Source organism: Pleurodeles waltl, chromosome 4_1, assembly GCF_031143425.1.
Source record: "Pleurodeles waltl isolate 20211129_DDA chromosome 4_1, aPleWal1.hap1.20221129, whole genome shotgun sequence".
Lineage (NCBI taxonomy): Eukaryota > Metazoa > Chordata > Amphibia > Caudata > Salamandridae > Pleurodeles > Pleurodeles waltl.
Window position 1 is genome coordinate 990832810 of NC_090442.1, and position 20710 is coordinate 990853519.

Sequence of the window (20710 nt, forward strand, 5' to 3'; positions counted from 1 at the left end):
GCTGCCACCTGTGCGGCCCCGCCCCCGCTCCCATTCGCCGTCCTCCCTCCCGCCTCCCAGCTTACCCCTCCTCCCCCCCTTCCCTCTTATGGCAGCCGCTGGCGCACCAAAGGCGCGCCAAAGGCAAGCCCGTCTGCGCCCGTCCGCGCCCGTCCGCGCCCGTCCGCGCCTGTACCGCGCCCAGCGCCAGAACCCCTGGCCCCCACCGCACTCAAAGTACCCATCTTAGATACGACGCCGCCTCCCTCAACGCCCTCAACCCCGGACGCACAGCCTCCTGCTACCAAGCCAGCCCCAAACGTACTCATGGACCCTTCGCCTGTCAAGCCTGCAAGCATACCTTCCACCGCACCTGCACTCCTTCCACCGGCCCACGCTCCAACAACCACCTCAAGTGCATCCTCCTCAACACACGCTCCGTCCATAAGCACGCCATCGAACTATGGGACCTGCTGGACACAACAGCACCTGACGTCGCCTTCATCACAGAGAACTGGATGAACGCCTCGTCGGCTCCCGACATCGCCTTAGCCATCCCAGGCGGCTACAAGATCGGCAGGAAAGACCGCGCAAACCAAATCGGGGGACGAATTGCCATCATCTACAAGAGCTCCATCATTGTCACGACCTCCACCGAAGACACCCTCCTCGCCGCCGAACACATGCACTTCCAGATCCACACCGACCCCAGAACCACCCTCAGAGGCACTCTCGTCTACAGGCCCTCGCGCCCCATTCAGCGAATCCATCACTGACTTCATCACCCCGCACGCCCTAGCCTCACCTGACTACATCCTCCTCGGGGACCTGAACTTCCACCTGGAGAAGAACAACGACACCAACACCGCCACCCTGCTCGACAACCTCGCCAACCTTGGACTCAAGCAACTGGTGAACACCCCCACCCACACCACCGGCCACATGCTCGACCCCATCTTCTCCGCCAGCAACCACGTATCCTTCAGCCACGCCTCTGAGATACACTGGACCAACCACAGATGTGTCCAGTTCACCTTCAAACGCGAGACCCACCACCTTCGCACACAACTAATCACCCGCAGACCCTGGAACAAAATCTCCACAGAACAGCTACTCTCCACTCTTAACCATAACCAACCAGCCAGCACCACCGACACCAACAACGCAGCCCTCAGCCTCACACAGTGGATCACCAACTGCGCCGACAACCTCGCCCCTCTCAGAAGCCACCCAAGAGAGACCAACTTCAGGAAACCTCCCTGGTTCACAGACGCCCTCAAAGAATCCAAGAAAACCTGCCGTTCCCTCAATAAAACCTGGCGTAGAGAACACACTGCAGAATACATGTCAGCCCTCAAGACCGCCACCCGTGAACACCACCAGCTGACCCGCTCCACCAAAAGAGCATCCTTCAAAGAGAGACTGGACAACAACACTCACAACAGCAAAGAACTCTTCAACATCGTCAAAGAGCTCTCCAATCCCAACGCCAGCTCCAACACCATCACGCCCTCACAAGAACTCTGCAACTCCCTTGCTATTTTCTTCCACCGAAAGATCTCCGACCTACACGACAGCTTCGGACCCCAGATCCCGCCGACCACCACTGAACCAACATCCCCAGCCATTACCCTCAACGCCTGGAACCCCATCAGCTCCGAAGAGACTGGGGGCCATATTTATACTTTTTGACGCAAAACTGCGCTAACGCAGTTTAGCGTAAAAAAAAATTGCGCCGGCTAACGCCATTCTGAAGCACCATGCGGGCGCCGTATTTAATCAATGACGTTAGCCGGCGTTAGCCGCCGGCGCTGCCTGGTGTGCGTGGAAAAAAACGACGTACACCAGGCAGCGCCGGCGTAGGGGGATATGGAGCTTGGGGGTCAAAAAATGGGGCAAGTCAGGCTGAGGCAAATTTTTCGCCTCAACCCGATTTGCGCCATTTTTTTCGACTCCCAAACCCCATAGAAATTACTTCTGTCTTAGCAAAGACAGGAGTCATGCCCCCTTGCCCAATGGCCATGCCCAGGGGACTTCTGTCCCCTGGGCATGGTCATTGGGCATAGTGGCATGTAGGGGGGCACAAATCAGGCCCCCCTATGCCACAAAAAAAAAAAAAAAAATGACTTACCTGAACTTACCTTAATGTCCCTGGGATGGGTCCCTCCAGCCTTGGGTGTCCTCCTGGGGTGGGCAAGGGTGACAGGGGGTGTCCCTGGGGGCATGGGAGGGCACCTCTGGGCTCCTTCAGAGCCCACAGGTCCCTTAACGCCTGCCTTTTCCAGGCGCTAAAAAACAGCGCAAAAGCGGCCGTACGTCATTTTTTCTGACCCGCCCACTCCCGGGCGCCCGGGAGTGTAAATACGGCGCACATGCCTTGGAGTAAATTTTTTAGACGGGAACGCCTACCTTGCATCTCATTAACGCAAAGTAGGTGTCCACGCTAAAAAATGACGCAAACTCCATGGACTTTGGCGCTAGACGCGTCTAACGCCAAAGTATAAATATGGAGTTAGTTTTGCGTCGGAATTGCGTCCAAAAAAACGACGCAATTCCGGCGCAAACGGAGTATAAATATGCCCCTAGAATCACCATGAACACCATCCACTCCAGCTCCCCTTCGGACCCTTGCCCCCATCACATCTTCAACAAAGCCGACGCCATCATCGCCCCCTACCTCCAGAGCATCATCAACAGCTCGTTCGCCTCTGCCACCTTCCCCGAGAGCTGGAAACACGCGGAAGTCAACGCCCTCCTGAAAAAGCCCATGGCGGACCCCAACGACCTGAAGAACTTCTGCCCCATCTCGCTGGTCCCCTTCCCGGCCAAGGTCACCGAGAAGGCTGTCAACAAGCAACTGACCAACTTCCTCGAAGACAACAACCTGCTCGACCCATCCCAATGTGGTTTTCGGGCCAACCACAGCATGGAAACCGCCCTCATCGCAGTCACCGACGATATCAGAACCGTGATGGACAACGGAGAAACAACCTCCCTCATCCTCCTAGACCTCTCGGCTGCCTTCGACACTGTGTGCCACCGCACCCTAGTAACCCGCCTTCGCTCCACTGGTATCCAAGGACAGGCCCTCGACTGGATCTTCTCATTCCTCTCTAACCGAACCCAAAGAGTCTTCCTTACGCCCTACCGCTCAGAACCCACCGAGATCATCTGCGGCGTTCCACAGGGCTCCTCACTCAGCCCTTCCCTCTTCAATATCTACATGAGCCCCCTCGCCAACATCGCTCGCAAACACAACATCAACATCATCTCCTACGCTGACGACACCCAGCTGATACTCTCCCTCACCAAAGACCCAGCCACCGCCAAAACCAACCTACAGGAAGGAATGAAAGACGTCGCGGAATGGGTGAAGCTCAGCCGCCTGAGGCTGAACTCAGACAAGACGGAGATCCTCATCCTCGGAAACTCCCCATCCACCTGGGACGACTCTTGGTGGTCCACGGCCCTGGGCACCGCACCAACCCCTTCAGACCACACACGCAACCTCGGATTCATCCTGGACCCCCTCCTCACCATGACCAAGCAGGTCAACGCCGTCTCGTCATCTTGCTTCCACACCCTTCGCATGCTCCGAAAGATCTTCCGCTGGATCCCCGCCAACACCAGAAAAGCAGTCACCCACGCCCTCGTCACAAGCCGCCTGGACTACGGAAACACCCTATATGCAGGAACCACCGCAAAACTACAGAAACGTCTTCAGCGCATACAGAATGCCTCCGCACGCCTCATCCTCGACGTACCACGCCACAGCCACATATCCGCCCACCTGAAACACCTGCACTGGCTCCCCGTCAACAAAAGGATCAACTTCAGGCTCCTTACCCACGCACACAAAGCCCTCCACAAAAGGGGCCCGAATACCTCAACAGTCGCCTCGCTTTCTACACGCCCACCCGCCAAAGCCGCTCAATCAGTCTCTCTCTCTCTGCCGTCCCTCGCATCCGCAGAACCACTGCTGGAGGCAAATCCTTCTCCTACCTGGCAGCCAGGACATGGAACTCCCTTCCAGTTCACCTCAGAACTACCCAGGACCACCTCACCTTCAGGAAGCGCCTCAAGACCTGGCTCTTCGAGCAGTAGTAAACCCCCCCCTGCGCCTTGAAACCCTCACGGGTGAGTAGCGCGCTCTACAAATGCCTTGATTGATTGATTGACTATTTGGAGCAGGTCATGCTAAAGCTGGGGCTGGGAGAGGGATTTGCCCGATGGACAAAACTGCTGTACACTAACCCTACTGTGAGGGTGCGAACAGGCAGTACTATATCCGGCCCTTTCCAAGTTGGTAGGGGCACCAGACAAGGTTGCCCACTAGCCCCCCTGCTCTTTGCGGTAGCGGTAGAACCCCTAGCTCAAATGGCCAGAACAGGGCAGTATTTTAGGGGCATCTCAATTAACAATTGGACTCATCATATCACCCTCTATGCAGATGACATGCTGCTTTTCCTTCAGAACCTGGAGGTCGATCTGTCAGGAGCAATGATTATGTTGGAGAACTATGGAGTAGCTTCGGGTTCCGAATCAACTGGAGGAAATCTTCTATCTTTCCTATGATTGAGGGCACCACTGAACCCAATGACACAAGAGATCTGCACTGGTCCCCTCACACGTTTAAATGCTTAGGAGTGAATATATTCCACAAAATGGAAGACATGATGGAAGGAAACATACGTGGAGTACTCAGAGGGATTAGAGCAAACATACGCTTCTGGGAGACTTTGCCCCTGACAGTTTCAGGAAGAATTGCCTTGCTTAAAATGATGGTGTTACCTAGAATGCTTTATTATTTCTCCACTATCCCACTCATAATCCCGAAAGCAGTATTCAGAAGCATAGAACCCATGACCGCGAGTTTTATCTGGGGAACGGGTAGGCACAGAATAGCACTACACTCCCTTCAAAGACCACTGCAGAGGGAGGTTTGGCCGCCCCATATTTAGAGATATATTACTGGGCAGGGCAACTACAATGGCTAGCAAAACTAATTAATGAACCCCCAGTTGCAAAAGAATTACGAATCCCCTTAAATTGCCCACTTGAAAAGATACTGGGTATACTATTGAACCCCAGGAAACCCAAACAACAATTACCATTGGAGTGGGAATCAACAAGATATTGCTGGGAACAATATCTAAAGGGTACCCGCACAAAGACCCCACATGCACTGGAGGCACCCTTGGCCGATTTGAAACGCATATCAAAGGACCAAACGCTAATGGGTATTAATAGACTAGTAGCACATAACATTACAAAGCTGGGAGATCTATGCAACAACTGGAAACTACGCACATACACAGAGCCACAAGATCAATTTGATCTCACACCTGGATTATTTATCACCTACAGCGCAGTTACCAGAATCATACAAAAGACATGGAAAGCAGGAACACTGGAACCGCCGACCCATGGAGGTTGTAACCTTCTCTGCTCAATAGGGGAACAGAAAGGAGTGATATCAGAAATATACAAATCCTTGCAAAACAGCACATGCACTCCTCTAAACAAACTCAAAATTAAGTGGCAGACAGAGTTAGACACCACCATTGACAAATCACAATGGGCTAGGATCACCTCTCATATTTACTCAGTAACACCAGATGTAAACTAATAAACTTATACATTTACCATAGAGCCTATTTAACCACGCAAATGATAACAAAAGTATACAGTACAGACGACACAGGCTGCCCCTGATGTCCCGAACCAGCTGCAGGGTTTGTTCATATGCTATGGAGTTGCCCACAACATACTACATATTGGGCAGAAATATTTAGGAAAATTTCTACTAGCACTGAAAGGGTGCTGACCCGATCTTCCCTGGTGGCATTGCTGGGGGACTTCTCACGTCCATCAGCTCATAAAACATCAAACAAATTTATCGACCTGGCTCTTATTCTCGCCAAAAGGGAAATCACTTCACATTGGAAAGAGTCAGTGGGCCCGCTACTAAATAGATGGCAAGATGCCTTAGAAAGATGGGTGGAAATCGAGGGAACAGTATTACTAAAAGAAGCATTACAGCGGCGGAGACCCAGAGATAGCACCTCACAATGGGACACAATACTGGAGAGCCTGAGAACCCTCAATGCTCCTGCCCCTAAGGATACTTCAATCGCATCGGAATCGGAATCTGAATCGGCCCCCTCGCCTTCAACATAGAACTATGAGTGTTTGAGATGTACTATTATATCAACAGAGAATAGTCAACTCAGGATCATAATTTGATGACTTAAGTGCAAGAACGGGGGGAGGGAGGATCCTTAAATGAGGTTATTGTATGAATATTATTGACATGCTTAAAAAAGAAAACACAATAAAAGATATTTAAAAAAAAACAATCAACTTACATACTCTAACAATAGCCAGCAATGCTATATCAGTGCATCAAATAATGCCACTAGCCAGCATTACCAAAACCATAACATCAGTACCAATAGTCATCACCACCAATCAACGAACTGTCACTGCCAATAGCCTGCATTACCAATTGACTCACTATCACTGCCGATAGGTGACATAAAAAACAAAACACGCCATTATGACCAGTAGCCAGCATCACTAATCAACTCATTATCATTGTCAACAGGGAACGTAATCATTCAAGCCCTGTCACTGCCAACATTCGACATCATACATAAACATACTATCACTGCCACGAACCAGCACCACATATTAGTACAATAATAGTATTAATAATACCCTTTATCGTTATCCAGCACACCATCAGTGCTAATAGTCAGCATCACCAATCATACACCATAGTTCCCAAAAAAAGGGCATCTCCAGTTAGTACACTACCACTACCAATAATTAGCATCATCAGTCAACACACCATAACTGCTGATAGCCAGCATCACTAATCAGTACACCATCAATACTAAAAGACAGCATCACTAATCAATACACCAGCTTCTAATCAGTATCACCACTCAGCTTCTAAACTGTTGTCATCATTGCCAGTAGTTTCCATCATCCTTTAGCACACCTTGTTTGATTTTATAATAACGATCACCTTTCTCTATAAGCGACCTAGAAGTTTGGACTTAAATGGCGCATACATTCTGTCTGTTCTTTTCTTTGTTTTAACTTTTGCACAGAAGCAATTATTTGAAATAATCTACAAAATCAATTTCCTTTATTTGACTTGAAAGTCAATGCACCATTGCTGCAAATAGGTAGCATCCATAGCCAGCATCACGGTATCAGCAAACATGACTCCATCACTGCCAGCAGTTAGGATCAGCAAGCGGCATGTCGTCAATGGGAATAGCCGGTAAAACACCAATATTTCCATTAATCAGCAAAAATGATTAGTACACCATCAATGCCATATTCTGCATCATGCACCAGCACACCATCACTGCCAAAGGTCAGCATCACCAGTCAGGGGTTTAACTTGGTTAGTATGAATGGGGAGGGGGTGTTATCTTCAGATTTCCCGACAATCATGCAGGCACATGATGTTAAAATATGTTATATGACAAGCAAGGTGCACAAGAGGTGCTTAAGAGGCAGTGGAAAGGGAGAGGAATGCAGATTGGTAGATGCACTAAGTGAGACAAAGCACATTATTTTGTGAAATTACCAACATTTTTGAAGTCTTTCTAAACAGAGAAGGGAGAGAGGGCCTGTTTGTTTTTGTCTGTATGTGTAAAAACTCCTGGTGAAATCCGACAGACACCCTAACATACCCAACTGAAAGCACCTGCACCCAACTAGTTATCACAAAATACATTAGAGGGGTGTAGCACCACACACACATCCCCTGAAGCTGCGCCCTGTCACCATGCATCACACCAACACTGCTAAAAACCAACATCGCTAGCCAGGACACAAGCAGTGCCAATATCAGTATTACCAATCAGCACACAATCACCACCAATAGCCACCATCATCATTCAGCAAACCATTACTGCCAATAGCCAATGTCAGATAACAAAAATAGATGCACCAATAACAATATCAGCAAACATCACACCATCACATCCATTAACCAAAGTTACCAATCAGCATACCATGATTGCCATTTTGAAGCATCTAAAATCAGTGTACCATAATTGTTAATAGCTAACCTCTGTGATCGGGTATGGTACTAGGATATCATTGTCAGAATATCATCTCACATAAATATCATGTACTACATTTTGTCTACAAACATATCTCACCGTTGCCGTTAACAAAACAAAATCTGCATTAAAAGCAATATTTAGGACATGATATTTATGTCAGGTGATAGTTTGGCAGACAGCCCTAGCCAGCACACAATCAGCTCCACCAATTAGCAATCGGTCCCAGAAGACAGCATCACCAACGTGCACACACTATCAGTAAACAGCCAGCATTACACATCAACATAACAGAAGCATTAATAAGAGTGTCAGCATACATCATCAACCATTGCTGCCAGTAACTATCACCAATCCACAAGCCATCACCACTACAAACCAGCATCAATCAGAAACACAATACCATTGCCAATATGTGGCATCACTGTTGAAAATTTGCCCTTTCTGGAGGGTCACTCCTAATTTTTACCTTTGTTGCTGAGCCTGTTTTTTGTTGGCCTTAGGACCCTGCGCACTTTACCCCTGCTTGCTAACTAGTGGTAATATGCTTGTGATCTCCTCTTTAAGCATGTTAAAACTTGCATACACCTGGTGATGGAAACGGCATGGACTAGCTGGCTGAGGTGAGGCCCTAGCCAGGCAAAACCTACCACTCCCATTGGGGGGTGAGATTACACTGCCTGTATAACCTGAGCTCACCGTTGGATAGCTTGGCACATGGCAGTCAGGCTACTCACAGATTCACTGTGTAAAGTAAAAGCACAGTACGTCCACACAATAAGTACACTGAGCATCACAAACAAGACTTCACATGAGGTGTATGTAAACAAAGTTTATATTCACCATACACACAAATTAACACTACATGAACGTCATGTAAATCTGGGCATACATTTCATTTGAAAATATCACTAATAGGTTGAGGCCTAACAGTGTTAATACAAAATCCATAACATACACATGAGAAAACAAATACTTTCCCTCTACTCACCCACATGTGGTGCTGCCTCATTGGCAGCACCCACCCCAAAGATCACCCCAATTCAATCTAAAACCATAGTAGGATGAATCCCAGTTCCCAACAATAGCAGCAATGTATACATCTAGAGAACTATAGCACTTTTGAAATAGCTCTGCAACCGAGGCCGCACCAGTAAACATCAATGCCATTCATGATAGTAAACAACGTGCATGGCTTTGCGGCCCTGCAGTAAAATCAACCACAAACACCCGCTCCCACACACCCACTCCTCACTGCTATGCAATGCCATGGATGTCAGCCACTCTCGTTTACCCACACTCGCACACACTCGCTTCCAGCACCCCCATGCGGTGCTCTGATGACCGGCAGGTGAGGTGTAAATCCATTACAGACCCCTCTTGGACCCAAACCCGCCTCCAACCAATTTCCACCCCCCCTCAAAGTCAGAAATGCAGTAACCTTTCCAGGATACTAGTCCGTGCACGGCTGGTGGTTACACTTAAACAAGATCCTGAGGCAAAGGTAAGGGGGAAGAAGGAGAGATTGGCTGAAGAGGCAGCAGTTGGCAAATGGTGGTTTTATTTCCCACTTGGGAAGTTCACTCAAGGGACTCCACACCGGCCTTCTGGCGCAGGCCTTGGTCTGCAAAGCAGAGGGGAGGTTAGCCTTGGGACACGCTGTTCACAGTGATGCCCAGTCAAGCCAAAACCACCACTTTCCAGATAGTTACCAATCCAGCACCTCCCAGGACAAGAGTCCCTACAACTAATGCATGATGACTTGGACCCCACCAGGAGTTTCGAATGCACACAAAGAGCTTACCAAGTTTCATTCACTCCTGGTATGGGCACAAGGTCTGGTGTGCAATGATCTAAGTCACACTAGACACTTCCGAACACCAACGCAAAGTGCTCAATGCAGGTCCTCCCTAGGGTGAGGCACAATCTCTTATGTGCAATGACTTGAGTCACACCTCAATCCCGCTTGCACACAACAAGTTACCGATATAGTGACTCCCAAAAATGAGACACCACATCTGGCATGTGATGACTTGAGTTGCACCAGACAATCCCGCTGCACACATAAAGTTAACACTGCTGTGCCTCCCCAGAATAAGGCACAATGGCCCTCATTCTGACCCTGGCGGTCTTTGACCGCCAGGGCGGAGGACCGCGGGAGCACCGCCGACAAGCCGGCGGTGCTCCAATGGGGATTCCGACCGCGGCGGTAAAGCCGCGGTCGGACCGGCACCACTGGCGGGGTCCCGCCAGTGTACCGCGGCCCCATTGGATCCTCCGCGGCGGCGCAGCTTGCTGCACCGCCGCGGGGATTCTGACCCCCCCTACCGCCATCCAGATCCCGGCGGTCGGACCGCCGAGATCCGGATGGCGGTAGGGGGGGTCGCGGGGCCCCTGGGGGCCCCTGCAGTGCCCATGCCACTGGCATGGGCATTGCAGGGGCCCCCGTAGGAGGGCCCCTACATGTATTTCACTGTCTGCTGCGCAGACAGTGAAATACGCGACGGGTGCAACTGCACCCGTCGCACAGCTTCCACTCCGCCGGCTCGATTCCGAGCCGGCTTCATCGTGGAAGCCTCTTTCCCGCTGGGCTGGCTGGCGGTCTGAAGGAGACCGCCCGCCAGCCCAGCGGGAAAGTCAGAATTACCGCCGCGGTCTTTCGACCGCGGAACGGTAACTTGACGGCGGGACTTTGGCGGGCGGCCTCCGCCGCCCGCCAAGGTCAGAATGAGGGCCAATGTCTGGTGCACGATGACTTGAGTAGCACCAGACCGCCCCTCTGCACGAAAAGTTAGCACTGCAGCATCCCTCAGGGATTAGGCACCCCACCTGGTGCACTATGATATGAGTTACACCAAGCACTTCTGACCACACAAGCAGTTCCTGTTCCATACCTCCCTTGAACAAGGAATGTCTTGTGCGCAATGACTTGTGTCGCACTAGACAAATGCAGTCGCACACAGAGACGCCAGTTCAGCAATACCGCATGAAGTAGAATGCGGCACTCTTCCGGGTATGCCCCCACTTCCGGGGGTCACAATCAGTGACACAGACCGCGCAGGCAATGAGCATGAAGTTGGTGGTCACACGAGAGAAGTGCAGCACACTTGACAACAACAGGCCATGAGGGGTTCCGCAACCAGTAATCAGTTAACTGCCAACCAAAATATTATGTGCAACTTGGCCCGCACTGAAGGGCCACACTCCTTGAACGTGGGCTGTACTTTGCCGGCTTCGCACCAGGAATATACGGTCCCCAGGTCCAATACTTAGATCAACGTTTCACCTTGCTGCTAACAGGTGGAATCCAGCAGACAACGTAGATGTGTCTCCACATGACACAGCAGATGGTGTAGGTCCCTCCCAGGAGATCTTTGATATTCCTCAGACCCCCTCTTAAAAAAAGGGGCAAGCCAACAAGCCCTTGGAAAACACACTTACGTGTGTCACACTGCAGGACGCAGTGTGCCCAGGCTAGCCATGATACAGGAAGGGTGCCCTGTTCCTTCCCAGTACAGTAAATACTCCTGTGTACAACAGATTTCTCTGGCAGTGTGCACTACGCTGTACGGGAACTCGGTCCTGTGCTCCTGCAACTGTATCTCTCAATTGCTTAAATGTGCCTCTCCTAGTTATACAGAAGTGGGCCTTTGAAGTTGTGAGTGGTTTAAAGAGGTTACTTTTGAACCACAGATGTCTCTCCTAAATTTCAGTCCTGTCTGCCATGGGGCCCTGAAATGTCTAAATTTATCTTTAGTAGTGCCATGCTCTGACTCCGAGAGGCCAAGTGTCAAAACCTCCCCCTCCAATCTACACAGCAAAGCCCTCAGATGGCAAAGGTCGTTTCAGTTCTCTAAGTTTTAAAGCTGTTGCTGGGGAATGCACAGATGTGTTTTCCCCCAGGTGCCAGTGTAATGACGCATGAATTGAAAAGGCACACAAAAGGGATTTTAGAAGAGGGAAATGCCCACTTTCTAGAATTGGCATTTACAAGGTAATACTGTCAAAACCACCTTTACCATTGGAAAGGGTTTGTCTTTAGGAACGTAATGATAGTAAACATGATGAAGCTGCTCCACTGCAATCCACTATTGCAGATAGGATTATTGATAAACTTTCCCCCATATTAACCTATGGGCAGAGAAGCTCTGAATGATAGTGAAAACACACATGGTCATTCTTCACTCCTTGGCACATGTGCCCTGGCCCATGCACAAGCTTGCAGTGGCAGGCTGGACACAAGCTTGGAGAACACCACAAGGGTGTAAGTGCACCTATACTGGCCTGCTGTGGTGATAGGGTCAGTGCCTGTATAAAAACCCTAATGTGCAAGTGTGCACATACTGGCAAGTTGTGCCAGGCCCAGTATACATATGAAAACACCAGTGTGCACACACTGGCAAGTTGTGCCAGGCCCAGTATACATCTGAGAACACCAATGTGCAGGTGTGCACATAAAGACGAGTGATGCTAGACTCAGTATATACATGAAAACACCAATGTGCAAGTGTGCACATACTGGCAAGTTATGCAGGATCAGTATACACATAAAAACACCAATGTGGAAGGGTTCACATATAGGCAAGCAATGCCGGTCTCACTCTATACACGGAAACACTAATCTGCAAGCGTGCACATATAGGCAAGCCATACCAGACTCAGTATATACATGAAAACACCAATGGGCAAGTGTGCAAGTACTGACAAGCTGTGCTAGACTTAGTATATGCATGAGAACACCGATGTGCAAGTGTGCACATACAGGCAAGCCATGCCAGACTCAGTATATACATGAAAATACCAAAGTGCAAGTGTGCACATATAGGCAAGCCATACCAGGCTCAGTATATACCTGAAAACATCAATGTGTAAGCGTGAACATACTGGCTGGTGTCCCTTTGTACCTTATGTAGGGAGGGTGCACACACACTTTCACACTGTACTTCCAGTGGGAAAATGCCCAGGGCCCTAGGGCCACTCAGAGAGGATAAGCAAAACCTCAACGAAAGGCCAATCTCCTTGGTAAAGGAACAATGTGGGGGTTCCCCCGCCACCAGAGCAGGGGACATCCTTGCGTCCCTGCCCTACCTTTTGCCTACCACCAGGCCCACACACTGGGTGTGCTTTTGGGGTAGTGGAAGGCCTACTCAGGGCTGTCCCCAGCAGGGAAAATGCCATCCTGAGCATAGGCGCACCTGTGCCTCCCCGGCCTACAATACCAGGCCTAATACATGTTGGTCAGGTTACTCCAGTGGGTGGCACACTTAGTGCACACCCCACTAGTGGCCAGGGCCGTCCCTGCCCTGAGTATGTGGAGTACCTTTTTACAGGGCACTCATGGATATGGTACCTCAACCAATTATGTGGGTGCCTCTTCCTGGCATAAATAGGAAAAGTGCATGCACTTTCCCCCTGCAGTACAGTGGGAAAGTACCCAGAATCCTAAGGCAATGCACAGAGAGTCAACAAAGACTGGGAGGAAAAAAAAAAGCAAAAAGTTTCATGGAAATCCTCCAAGACGTCCAACATCTGGTTTGCACATTTAATGTATTTGTAAGTACCTAGTATATGGGTCTTCATGTGCCCATGCCTGCCCTTGACCCTAGATGTGCAGTTTAAACTGTCATTTAGAACTGGCAAATAAACCTTTTGCCAGGCCCATATCTTCCTTTTTAATACTACCCCTAAGGTAGGCCCTAAATGTCCATATAGCAGGGCACATGGTATTTAAAAAGTGGGACATATATATTTAGGGGCATATTTATGAAAGGCATGCATTGCTGTTCCATCACTTATTGTGATGCAGCCGTGGCACAAACCTTTCACCCATATCTATGAGACAACACAAAGCCACTGTGTGTGGCTTTGAGTGGTCATATAGATATTGAGTAAGGCAAGGCAGCGCAAGTCGCTGCATTGCCTTACTCTGCTCCAGGGAGTTTTCCCATGGCACACACATGGATTTTGATGCTGCCCCAAATTTATAAAATCATGTAAGCCCAGGGAAGCATCAAAACCTTACGCCTCCCGAGGGGTGGCGTAACATGGAGAAATATTTTTATTTCTCCTTGTTTTTTTCTCTTTCCATGTGTGCTGTGTTCTGCAGCACACATGTAAAGAGGAAAACACCTCTTGGGATTGTTTCTGAGCAGGATGATGCTCCTTCCTGCACAAAAACAACAATCCTGCATGCAACAGAGGCACCCTTGCACCATTGTGCAAGATTGCCAGTGTTGGCCCTAAGCTGCTGAAACGGCACCAGCACAGGAGGAAAGGACAGGAATCATCTTGCATAAAAACGGTGAATTCCTGCCCTTTCACTTTGGTGTAGGGCAACGCAACAAGATGACTTTCAGAACTGAAGTACGCTAAATCCCCATAATTAATGTGCACCTTAATGTTTTACATGTCTTTGCAGTGAAAGTTTTTCATTGTGGCAAGAATGGCTCTCCAGCAGGAAAATGCTGGTTACGCTATAGGAACCTGTAGTGCTTAGTTTCAGTTTGGGAGCAACTTAAAGCAAAATTCAAAGTCTCATTTTAATAATAATTTAAAATCCAACTTAATGGTCAAATTGTATTTAATATTGCTACACTAAAAATGACACTTTTAGAAAGTTGTCATTTCTCTTACAAAGCCAAAAGGGTCTTTCTGTCAGTGTCCAGTGTCAGTTAATTATTGAATGGCTGCCTTATGATGAGATGTGGATTGATCCTGGACAGCAGAAAAATGCTTGGGGATGGAGAGTTGTTTTTCCTCCTATACCAGGATGACCTAAGGGACTGGGGGTGAACTGAGTCCTGACCCTCTCTGAGCTGTAAAGGATGCCTACTCTGTTATTGCCAGATGTAGCTCACACCTAGGCCTGCCTCTCATTTTATTCCTAGTCAGCCTGGCTCCAAACCAGTAGAAGGGGGTTGCTGTCCAAGAAATGGCTTGACATGACCACAAGGGGTTGCTTGGCCTTTATCATAGCTACACATCTGGCTGGGCACAGGGAGCTTTGACCAAGGGAAGAAGGGTTCTATCATGTAGCATTTAGGTAGACAGGGACACTGTGGCAAAGTTTATAATAAAGCATAGTGGTAATGCTGGAAAAGTTGGAAGGGTCATCCCACCCATGCTTTGGCAGAGGGCATAAAAGTGGACCCCACAGGCCTTTCCTCAGACCATTCCTAAACTTGTGAAGAATCAGAAGAAGGACTGCACTTGTGTCTGAAGACCCTAAGCAGGACTGGACCTGCTTGCATTGTACCCAGGACCCTAGGACTGACTTTAAGTATCAGTTGCTGACCTCATGTTTGAGCTACAAGGACACAACAACCTTCCAGATGCCTGTCTCCCTGTAACTGCCCAGCTGATCAGTTACAATTGTACCTGCTCTGGACCCTGCTTCTGGCCTCTGTCAGAATGAGTCCTAATCCTCAGCTGGCGCCTCCAGCATCCTGGTTCCTTGGCTGATAGCATACTCCTACTGACTAAACTGCAAAAGCTGGGACTTAAAATCTTTCTGCCAACATTTCTTCAAAATAACTGAGGAGAGACCGTGACTGCCATTGAGCCAAAGCATCAACTTCATAATCCTGTTCATGTCCAACTTGCTGGCTTGCCCCACTGAAGGAGACCTGACTTCCAGAAAAGTCCAAATCTAGTTCCTTTGGGACCGATTGTGACCAGCATCCTATTGTTGATGCCTCCCTGGGCATGGGCTTCTGACTTCGCAACCTCAGAGCTTTCGTGCCTTTGCAGAAGACTGTCTCAAGACCCTTCTCTTCAGCAACTTGCTAATGTCAAGTCCTGCTTTGGATCTGGCTTACAGCTTGCCCCGCCGACAAGTTGTTGATGGCCACTTTTACTCCAGAAAAACTTCAGTCAGAAGGTAAACTTTCCACTGGGACAAACTTGACCCTATATCCGACCTGATCTCCAACATAGTCAGCCTTCATTTTTTACATTGATGCGATCTACTGCATCCAAATTAGCACAGTTGGCACTTTGTGCTTTTAACACTACTTTTAATTCAAACTTCAACTTCAAAAATTGATATCTTCATTCCTACTTAATGAATATTTGTTATTTTGTAGGCATTCTATTTAATAAAACATTCTCTATTTTGTTCAAATAGATTTAGCATTTTTTTGAATTGTGTTTTCATGCTAGTACTGTTTGACTCCTGCATTAATAATTTTTACATTGAACCTCAGTTAAGCCTGACTGCTTTTGTACCAAGGCACCAAATGGTTAAGCACAGGTTTTTTAGTGACTTTTGTGGTTCACCCTGACAAGGATTGTGATTATTATTTGAAGTGGGTTCTCTCACCCTTCAACTAATCCTCTCAATTTCTTACAATCACAACATCAACTCTGCCATAAGCAAGCATTACCTGTCATACCACCATTATTATCAGTACCCACCATAATTTATCAGCACTCCAGCAGTGCCTGCGACTTACTAGTAAAGCCAATAAGCATAACTTCACTGGTAGTAACCATCACTATCAATTAACACACCATCATTGTTGACAGTCAGTGTTACCTAGCAAAAATCACTGGCAATAGCCAGTATCATCAATTAGCTCACCATCACAGTCAATAACCATCGTCACTAATCAATACATATTACTGCCAACACCCATTATCACCAATTGACACGCCACCTCTGCTGAGTGCCATCATCACCACTCACTCCACCATCACTGCCAATGACCATCACCAGTCAATACACCAGCATTCACAATAAACAACATCACCAATGACAATCCTTTTACTGCTAATAATAAGTAACACCAGTCAGCACACCATCACTGCCAAAAGCCCACATCATCAGCAGTAACTATAGCCAAGTCACCAATCAGCAGACCATCAAATCCTATTGCCATCATTACCAACCAATACAACAGCACTACCAGTAGCTGACATCACTAACTAACACATCGTCCCTTTCAAAAGCCAGTATCACCATTCTAATTTTGCCTCCCTCTACATAAGTCCCATGACAGTGGAATACAGCTCCAGATTGGTATTATTGCATGCTCACATAATGTACATTGATATATTGTGATATGCTATGACATCATATAATACATAGAATGCCAGCACAACTAATTGTGTATACCAGACCAAAAGTACCTGATGATGAGTCCCTAGAAAACAAATGTCCCTCAGACAATTGCATCAGAGGCTCACCTCTTTGACAGGAGCAAAGTAGCATTACCAATACCCAGCATCACCAGTCAACAGACTAATATCATTAAGAGCCAGCAGCACCAACCAACCAACTGGCACTAGTAGTAGTCAGGCCAGCAATCACCAATCAAGATATGAGTATTACTAATAGGCAAATCTTCAATCAACACAATGACACTTCTCACAGTTAGAATCACCAATCAACATACCACTGCTAACAATAGCCAGCATTATCTATCAACACAAAACATTATTAATACACCTTATCACCAATGAACAGACCAGTGATCAGAGCAACTGACAACAGCACAACTATTCTACCACTAGCTAGGGTCACCACTCACATACCAGTAGGTTTATCACCAAGCAACAGAACAGCTGTGACAATAGCTATTATTAACAATCAACATAGCTGTACTGCCAATAACTATCACACACCGGCACTAAAATAGCCAGCATCCCCTATCTGCCACACCAGGTCTGCCAATACTAAGCCTTATCAGTGAATAAACCACGAGTAACAAATACATTTTCTTATATGTAAAAGAGAACCAGAAAATTAAAGCTTGTTTTCCTTACCATTTTTTGATGTCAGTCAAATGAGTTGCTTCGCAGTTTAATATTTTTCCAATGTTACATAGAAAAAAAGACTTTCTTTCTGTATGCTGAAATATGGAGTTGCCATCTTCAAGCCTGATAGTACAATAAGGCACATGGGAACTCTTCAAATGACTATTATTAGAAACAAGAGTAATACAACTATGCTATAGGACAGCCAGTTACATCGTAGGTAGGAATCAATGGTGTCTGTTTGATTAACTCTCATTGGGACTTATCTAACATTTGCTATAATGATTAAAATGCTTAGCAAGCTTTTTATAATTGTAGGAAAGTAGCCTCTTTCTGGCATGGTTACCCTCACTTTTTGTCTGTTTGTCAGTGTGTTTGACTGTGTTCACTGGGATCTTGCTAACCAGGACCACAGTGATTATGCTCTCCCCTTATAAACTTGGTTGCTTGAAGCTTTTTCACCCCACACTTGGCATACAGGTACCCCCATGTAAGTCCCTATTATATGATACCTAGGTACTCAGGGTATTGGGATACTAGGGGATCCCTATTGGCTGCAGCATGTATTATGTCACCTGTAGGGAGCCCATGAAAAGTGTTCTGCAGGCCTGCCATTGCAGCCTGCGTGAAAGGGTGCATGCACCCTTTCACTGCCAGGTCAGTGCACTAGGTCACTATAAGTCACCCCATGGTAGGCCCTCCTAAGCCCCAGGGTTGGGTGCAAGTACCTGTGTGTGAGGGCACCCCTCCAGTAGCAGAGATGGCCCCACAAACTACAGCTCCATTTTTCTGGACTTCGTGAGTGAGGGGACGCCATTTTATGTGTGTACTAGACATAGGTCACTACCTATGGACATAGGTCACTACCTATGTCGAGCTACATAATGGTAACTCCAAACCTGGGCATGTTTGGTATCAAACATGTAGGAATCATACCCCAATACTGTTGCACGTTTTGTAAGTATGAATCCATGCACTCTGGGGGCTCCTTAGAGGATCCCCAGCATTGCTACCACCAGTCTTACAGGGTTTTCCGGGCAGCCCAAGCTGCTGCCACCCCTCAGACATGTGTCTGCCCTCCTGCAGCTTGATCTAATCAAGCACAGGAAGGCAGAACAAAGGATATCCTCTGGGAAAGGGAGTCAACACAATCTCCCTTTGGAAATAGGTGTCACTGGCTTTGGAGGGATAGCCTCCCGAAGCCACTGGTATGCTTTGAAGGGCACATTTGGTGCCCTCCATGCATAAACCAGTCCACACCAGTTCAGGGACCCCCCTGTCCCTGCTCTGGCACGAAACTTGACAATGGAAAGGGGAGTGACCAATCCCCTGTCCATCACCACCCAGGGGTGGTGCTCAGAGCTCCTCCAGAGGGTCCCTGGGTTCTGCCATATTGTTTCCAAAGTTGGCAGGGAACTCTGGGAGCATCTGGGTGGCCAGGCAGGTGACATCAGAGGCACCTTCTCATAAATGGTCACTTGGGTATGTGACCAAGGCCACTCTTAGGGGTATTTAGGGTCTTTGTTTTGGGTGGGTCCTCAGATTCGGCTTGCAAGATTCCAGCAGAACTCCTCTGCAACCTCCACTTCGACTTCTAGCCACTGGAACCACAACTGGACCCTCCAAGAACTGACAATCTTCATCCACGAAGAAGACTCTTCTTGCAACATTGTTTCCACAGCTCCTTCCATCTTCTGCAACATTTCCCTGGCTGTACATCCTCTAAGGGTGGCAAGTCTTCAGTCTGCACAAGGAGGAAGAAGGAATCTCCCTTGGCGTGAAGAAGTCACTCCCCTGTATCCGCAGGCACCTACTGCAACAATGTCTGGCTGCATGGATCTCCTTTTATCCTAAGGTGCTTGGATCCTGCATCACAGTTGGGGGTCTGGAGCAGTTCTCTTGGTCCTCTCTGCCATTTGTCCAACTTTGGAGGAGGTAAGCCTTTGCATTCCCACGCAGGGCAGTACCCCATGCACTGTGTCTCTTGCAGCTGCCACGGCTTGTTTGCATCTCCTCCAAAGGATCTTCAGGCTATGTGTAGCTCCAGCCCTCAGCACTCCTTCCTGTGATGCACAGCCCTTGGCATGATTCTCCTGTGGGGTGGGATCCCTTCCTGTTGTTCTGTGTGAGCTCCTTCTATCACTTCTGTGTCCCCATCCTGTGGGACTCCTGTGGGTGCTGCCTTTGCTCCTATGGGATCTCTGTGTTGCTGAGGGTCCTTTGTGACTCCCTCTTCTGGGTTGAGTCCTCCTGGGCCTTGCTGATCCCCGGCAGCACCACTTTTCCACTAACTGCAAATTTCCCTTTGCCAATGCTTGTTGGTGGAGTTCCTGCACCAACACCCATCTGCAATCTTCACTCCAGCGTGGGACATCTTCTGCATGCATCAGGAACTCTTCTCCAGCTCCAGGGCTGCAATGTTGACCTGTTCTTCATCACCGTCGACCAACTCCTACAGTACAGCTGGGTAGGTAGTAGCTCCTACTCCTCCTGGACTCCACTTTGACTCTTGAACTTGGTCACCTCTCTCCACAGGACTTCTCCAGGAATCCAATGCTGTTTTTTTGCAATCTTGTCTGGGTGTCTTCTTTTCTTCTTTTCCTTCCTTTTAGGTGGTTTGGGGAAATTCCAGTGATTTACCCCTGCATTCCTGGTCACTGGGGGGGGGGTACTGTGTTCCTTACCCCTGTGGTTCTCTAGTACTCCCAGCTCCCCTCTACACATTCCACTTACCTAGGCAGGGGTCCTGTGTTCACATTCCATTCTTCTAGTATATGGTTTGGGCTCCCGCTAGGGTCACTAATGGTTATTGCTATTTGCACTGTTTTCTAACCTTTTCTATGCCTTTTACTGTTTACTAGTGTATATATTTAGTGTATTACTTACCG

The 20710-nt window shown here is 48.2% G+C and overlaps 1 protein-coding gene across 2 annotated transcripts in view; it reads left to right on the plus strand.

Moving 5' to 3' along the window:
• Nucleotides 1-20710, plus strand: part of LAMB4 (laminin subunit beta 4) — a 724082-nt gene that overhangs the window by 12276 nt on the left and 691096 nt on the right. The window lies entirely within an intron of this gene.